Source organism: Phaseolus vulgaris, chromosome 1 (genome assembly GCF_051622355.1).
Source record: "Phaseolus vulgaris cultivar YP4 chromosome 1, ASM5162235v1, whole genome shotgun sequence".
Taxonomy (NCBI): domain Eukaryota; kingdom Viridiplantae; phylum Streptophyta; class Magnoliopsida; order Fabales; family Fabaceae; genus Phaseolus; species Phaseolus vulgaris.
The window spans coordinates 6,070,978-6,078,438 of NC_143498.1; positions in this window are offsets into that span (position 1 = coordinate 6,070,978).

Genomic DNA, 7,461 nt, shown 5'->3' on the forward strand with positions numbered 1-7,461 from the left:
CTCAAATCAGACTTCAACACTCTGTATTTAAAATTAGATGATTGCGTACATGATCCATTGGGATATGTGTTAATTTATACAATTATTGTGGGTCCGTTGTGGTTAATGGGCCTAATAAAAGTAGATTAATAAACGTTGGGTCATTAATCAACCTCGTTGATGGTCATGTCGGTCGGTCTGGATTGGGTGTCGAGTCAAGGTCTCGGTCGTGCGAACCCTATCAGCACACTTGCTCCCCAAGCTTGAGGATGGTTAATACGAAGAGTCTTCATCTGAGATCATAGTGACGGTTGGGCTTCCTGAGGTTGGACGTGACGTTGGGGGCGCCGAACGCCTGATGTGACGCATAATGATGATGACGAGGTTTTTTTGGGTGCCATTTGACGAGAACCGTTGGATCTCCTGTCCAACGGTTGAGATGAGAGTGACACTTCGAATCCCGAGCCCTTCAAAGGCTATAAATAGTGGTCCCCTACAGTTTCGAGTCACTGCTTTAATTTCTCTAACATCCAAAACCTAATCGTCCTGGCGTGTTGCTTTCCCTACACCCCTGAAAGGTTAGTCATGTCTTCTTCCTCATTCTTTTTTCGCTCTTCATCTTTGTCTTCCTCTTCCTCTTCTTTTGGATCCTCCATGACCAGCCGTTGTCAGTCGGGTCAATTCAAACGTTACCCCCCGTGGAGGATTCTGTAAGGGCTGATGATTTGGACGGTGCTACCGATTAGTTAGATCCCCTTGCAGAGTCATCCCATAGTTTAGGATTTGACTGGGTAGATCCTAAGGTGACTGAGTTTATCTCTGTCTATCGGGACTCATCTTCCACTGACTCCTTCATGGATATGCATCATATGTTAAAGTTGGATGCTTCTAATAGCATCTTGGTCATCGATTATTGTCGTTTGACCGACATCATCTGTATGGGTCGGTCATCCTCTAATGGTTTTATTTATTTATTTATTTATTCTTGCCTGTTTTCAACCTTTATGTCACCCTGCCCTTTGATAACTTCACGATGTGTGTCCTTCAGACGCTCAACATTGCCCCTTCGCAACTCCACCCAAACACATGGGCCTCCCTCCAAGCCTTTCGGCTCATGTGTGACATGCTTTGTCTTCGTCCCACTTCTTCTACCTTTTTGCACTACTATACATCACACTTGTCCGACCAGGTTAGCTGGTTATCCCTTATTATTCAACTGGTAATATACTCTTCTCCCCTTTCACATCCTTGTACAAAAATTTTAAGGACAAAATTTTCAAGATCTTTATTGAGCCTGAGGGTAGAGCTCTTTTTTACGAGCTTGGGCGGTCCAAATTTTCCTTGTAATGGACCAAGACCGCTACTTGCTTGAACCAATGGCCTTGTCCGACCGCTAATGCTGTGGAACTGATTTGTTTGGTAGCCTTCCGAGAAGGCTTCCTACCTGAAAGATCCTGTTTGTATATAAGTCGTCCCAAAGGTGGACTAATTTTCAGGATATGATTTTTTATTTTTCGCTTTAATCCTCGGTCGGCATATATTGTTGCCTAATGCATCTTCTTTGTTGCAGATATCATGGTAAGAGAGGCTCCCAGGTGGTCAAAATCTTAACCGCATTCTGCAACAAGTCGACCGGAACGACCAAGGAAAGTCTAAAAATGGTTGTTGCTGACAACCCGTCTACTCCAGGAGTCGGGCCCTCCATCGCCCCTAAGGAAAAGAAAAGAAAGAGGAGAGATATCGTCACCACCACCCGATCACCAAGCAACACCTCGCGACGACCCCCCTCACCCTTTTCCATTTGGCTTGAGAGCTCCTCACCTTTCAGGGCTCCTGCGGCTGAGAATGCTTCCGATCATTCCTTGGTGTTACTTGTTGGAGACTATAAGTTCTCGAAGGGTGTTCGGTTCGGCCTTACACCAAATGAGGAGAATCTTGTCTCCTCGGTTCCCGAGGACGAGCTCCTCTCGACCTCCATAGAACAACACTGTCAAGGAGTAGTGTTGGAACCACTTGCTGCTGACACCTACAACCGAAAGGTCGAGGAGATATCTTGGCTCAAGCACGATCTATCCGTTGCTTTGAAGTTGTCACTGAAAGCAGTGTCAGCTTACGAGTTTAGGGCAGTTCAGACTGAAGTTGAGCTTGAGTTGAGCAATGCTCGGTGCGCCGAGTTGGTGGCTCAGGAAGAGGCCGAGAGGAAAAGGGTGGTCGAGCTGGAGAAGGTCAAGGAGGCGCTGAACTTGGAGAACTCGACCTTAGAAACCAAGAAAGTTTCTTTGGAGGATGAGTTCTTCACTCAAGAACGAAACATCATCATCATGCTAGGCGAGACCTTTAATCAGGTCATCTGAAAGGCCAACCTTCTATACAAAGGTCCCCCTACCAAGGGTGACTTCGACGTCAACAAAGACGTGTATGAGGGTCGGCTGGTGACCTTCTCTGAGTTGGCGAAGCTTCGGGCATCGACATCAAGGGTTGCACATGAAGATGAAGACGAAGACCATTAGGCTTAGTTTTTATTGCTTTTTTCCCTCGGGGCTAGGGTGTGACCACTTTTTGTTCCTTTGGGGTCGGGGTGTGGCCTCCATCTTCTCTTTATCGATCATTCTTTTTTTAGTATAACACAAGTTATAATTAATTGTAATTGTCAATCGGTCGGAATAACCCTACATTTGATTAAGTTGTTGAGTGTCAGACGGTACAACTGATCAGGTTAAGTGTGGTCGTTTGCACCAAGTCTTTGGGTGTTGGGAGGGAATACAAATTAAGGTATCGTTCTTGGCCAAACCAAATCTTTAGGTGTTGGGGGGTAATACCGGTTAAGGTTTCATCCTTGACTGACCTGTGTCTTTAAGTGTCGAGAGGGTAGGTTAAGGTTCACTATGCCAAAAAATAGATTTAGCTGCAAAAAAAAAGTGAGGGTCGTATGTGGACACTAAATAGCATTAACCAAACCTTCGCTTTAAAAAAAATCATATAAAACGTGAGAAAGCGTGGGTTATACTCATGTAAACTTTAAAAAAAATGGGTTGCATTAGTCAAATTGTCACTCCTGAAAATATGAATAATAATAAAAATTTAAAAAAATTTAGGCTAAACCCACGCTATCCATTTTAAAATTAAATTTAAATAATAATAAAATTGTGAAGGTGGAGCCTACGTAAATAATTAATTTTTATTTATTTCAAAACTGCTAAGGGTGCATGGAAAACATTCTTACTCCACAAGACTTTAAAACTTTTTGAAGCATTAGTAGAGTCGTGCGTGGTGCGAGCTTGAATAATGTGTGATGCAAGCTTGAACAGTGTGTGGTGTGAGCTTGAACAGTGCGTGGTGTGAGCTTGAGTAGTGTGTGAGAACCTTTGTACTCTACAACGATGGAGTAATTGAGAGCGTGCGAACGTGAGAACGCCACTGTGAGAATGTGTGACCGTGAAACCATGGAATTGTGACCGTGAGTTTCACATTTCCTTCATTTTTCAGTCTCAACCCTAGGTTTTGTCCAATTTCTTTATTTCTATGTATATTGTGTAATTTTATTTTACCCTAGGTTTGTAATTTACCATGGTAGAAACAATTTAATCCTTGGACCAAGAATTTTGGGTTATGGAGGCTACGAAGGATTTTGTTTAGGAAGAGGTTTGATGTGGACTGTGAGGTCCACTCTTTGGGTGGAGCAAAACCAATGGCAAGGCTTTGAAACTAGTATGGAGCTTTGGTGAATTAGACACGTTGCAACAATTAAATAGAAGGCTTTATAATCTTTTGACTACTGCAGAATTGCTATTGCTTAGGGAATTGAAGGAGAAAGTGAGTGTTGTGGTTCAAGAAGTGTGATTGTGCAGGGGCTTAGAAGACAAGGTAGGGGCTGGTGTAGGTATTGGAGGGGTAGTATTTATGAAGCTGATTTTTCTGATGAGAGGATTATGGTGCCAACTTGATGGATATGTGAAGTTTTTTATATGTTGCCATATTCTCTTTATAGGGGGTGCATATTTGCTTTTATATGCTGCCATATTCCAGTGTTTTCTGATTGTAGTTCAGTAGCATCGATGATATTATTAGTTTCAATTTCTAATTCTGCCCCAACATTAATTATATTAACTGTAAGTTTATTCTTGGAGGTTTTTGTTAGAGCATATGGCAAAACAAAGGGTTCTATGAATGAGTTATTGAGAAACCAAGAAGCCTTAGTGTTTTCCCATACAGGAAGATGGATATCAGAAGGCCTAGAATGGTTGATGGAAAGATGTTGTAGTGTTTACCAAGGCAGCAGCTAGCTTGGTGCAGGTGCTGCTTATGCTGGGTAATGAGTAGGAAGGTTATGGATGGGCCAGAGTGCTGAACGGAACATTGGCTAGAGTTGTGAACTTGGACTATGAAGTTATGCACCTTGTAGGGGGTTGGTATAGGTGGAACTTGATGAAGGCCTATGTTAAAGGTTAGAATGGTGCAAGTGTTGGTTTTTGTTGGGTGGTTAGATTGGTCCAGGATGGCTCATGAGAAGAGGTTGTGGAGCTAGGAAGCTTGGGCAGCTAGATGGACCAAAATGCTAGTTCACGAAGCTGTAGGGTCTTGCTGGTTAATGGATTGGGGTTGGTTAAGAGGCATAGAAGATTGAGGAATAACATATGTCTAGAGCCTATATTCATGCTATTGGTGGTATAGTACAAAGGAAAACTGAAAATCAGGATCATTTGCATGGTGTACTAGTTGGCTTGCCATCAAGTTGATTACCCTTTTGTTGATTTGTGGTGTTAAGTAAATAACTAGTAGGTGCTATGTCTCTTTTTTGGGTCCAGTACAGGTGGTATTTATATTCTGGATCATATCAGTTACAACTATAACAATTCTTAGGGGTTTATATTTTTGGTATTTATTGGTTTTGCTTTACCGCAACTAGTGTAGTATTGGCTGATTATAATGCATATGGGTGGTTTACATGCCTTGCCTTTAGAAGGTCTTGACACACACTCAATGTTTAAGTGTGCCTATAAAATGATCATTTTTTGTCCGATTGCAAGGACTTTTATGTGGATTTTTTGCATATTTCTGCAGGTCTAACATTGATGCAGTGTAGTGGTATGAAAGGTGCACGGTCTGTTGTTTGTTAAGGGAAGCTTTTTGGTGTTTAGATGTTTTTTTTAGCTGCATAAAGTGCTGCAAAACCATGCAGTAATAGCCGAATAACTAAGAAATCTAGCAACCTTTTTTAGATGAAGTTTGTCTCTATTTGGATTGTGGATATATACAAAAGTTATGACCCCAAATATTCTATGAATGAGGCCATTTGGGATCTTCTTAAAGTGAGTGAAATATTTTTTAGAGTTTCTCAAAGTGTTCCTAGTAGGTTTTTCAACCTTTTTAATATTGAATCCTACCTCTGTTGATTTTGGATTAGACATTATGGAGATGCAAATCAGCAACTTACTGTGTAATAGGTGATTTTACAAAGAAGAGAAAACAACAATAAAGACTGTTACAATAAGTGCATCAATTAAGGTTGCACCCTCTTGAAGGCCATAAGTGATAAAAACAGAGACAAGGGCTAGAACTCTAATACCTAATGAAAAAAATGTGCATTAAATGTCCTCAAATAAAGGAAATAATTTCCAGATATAAAGACTTTAAATCTGAAGCAAATCTACCCAATAAATTCCTAATTCCAATTCCCTAACTTTAGGATTTCTTACAAACAAATATAGATTTATTATCCAATCATTTTATATTTACCGTACAATCAATATGTAGTATTTATACCTTTATTTCAACATCTTTTTTAGTCAATTTGTGATTCTCCCAGATTGTGCTAAATCTCATATGGCAAGTATTGTGTGTAAGCACAAACTATATAAAATATAGTAAGATAATATAGATAAAAAGTTATGTATATATTAAAAGAATGATTTGAGAGAGAGTGTGTGAAAATTCATCCATTCTCTATATCAATTAATCACATTTTTAGTAAAAACCTATAAAAGTTTACTGTAAAAAAAATTATTCATGCAGTCTGTGATATTAGTACACTGTAAACACAAATAAAGGACATATAAAAGATTGACTATCCATGTCCACATGTCATGCACTCCAAAAATTATCTTACATAATGTGATTGGGTATTCTATTCATGAAATTAAAGAGTTTTAGCTATTTAGAATCTAACTTAGATCATGATTTGTTTTCTAGGATACCAAATTTGACTTATTTTAAAATTGATTTATTTTAATAATTTTTTTTTAATTATAATCAGAGGAAACTGGAAACTGGACTGCCCGTTATTTGAGCTTATGAAACTGTAGGTTAAGCCCACACTTTTTTGTGTGGCAAACTTGTAGGCTAAGCCTACACTTCTTTAAACAAATAATATAAAATATATTTTGAAGGCTAAGTCCACACTAATTTGTAGCCAACATGAAGGCTTAGCACTCACTAGTTTAAAAATTGTGTGCCACTCACGTGGGTTAAGCCCACGCTTCTTTAAAAATGTGTGGACAGCTCGAAGGCTAAGCCCGCGCTCCTTTATACAAATATCATTTTATGTGGACAACACGTAGGCCAAACGCACGCTAGTTTAAAAATTGTGTCACCTCCTTATAGGCTTGGCCTACGCAGAAAAGACACCAATGCGTCGCACTCACCCGCCAATATTTTTACGTCGAGCACATTAGATTCGAAATTTCCATTAACGCTAAGCCCACGATAGTTACACTGTTGCGTCCATTTTTTTGTTGTTAGCGTCCATTTTTGGCCCATCCTAATAAACATATTTTTTGTAGTGGTTTCATTCTTGACCGACTTGTGTATTTAGGTGTTGGGAGGATATACCGGTTAAGGTTTCATCCTTAATCGACCTGTCTAATGAAGTTTATGCAACTCACTCCAGGCGGTTACTGTTGGTTGAAGCGGTAGTGTTTCAAAAATAATAGAATTTATGGTAAGAAAAAGATTTTTTGTTAACTGTGTTGGCATTGGCAGATCAACTCAGGAAGAATATGTCAATAGGCATTGCTTTAAGATGAGTTTTTTCTTAGAGACTAGGGTAGGATGGGTACACTTGTATAAGTTGTGAAATCCTAGAATTGGGTAGACTGTTGCAGTAATATTTCTATCTGAATCTGGTTTTAGATGTTACAGTAAGTTTAGTTTGGGTAAGTTTTACCCACATTGATGGAAACCGTCCAACCTCACACAATCATATAATAAGGAAGATGAAGACCTAGAGGTTGTTTATTGATTTAATTGCAAATATGGGTCTAATTGAGCTTTTGTTTATTTTTCTAGGCCCAATCAAGAGGACAACTCTAGGTTGAAGAAATATACAAACATATTCAAGAAGACCTCTAACTCATCAAAACATAAACAACTAGAAGAGGCCCAAGCACAAGCCCAAGTGCAATCCCAACAACTAGAAGATCAAGGCCCACAACTAGGTTTATGGTAAAGGAGATACAAGAGGACTGGGATGCTGCTACTGATGGC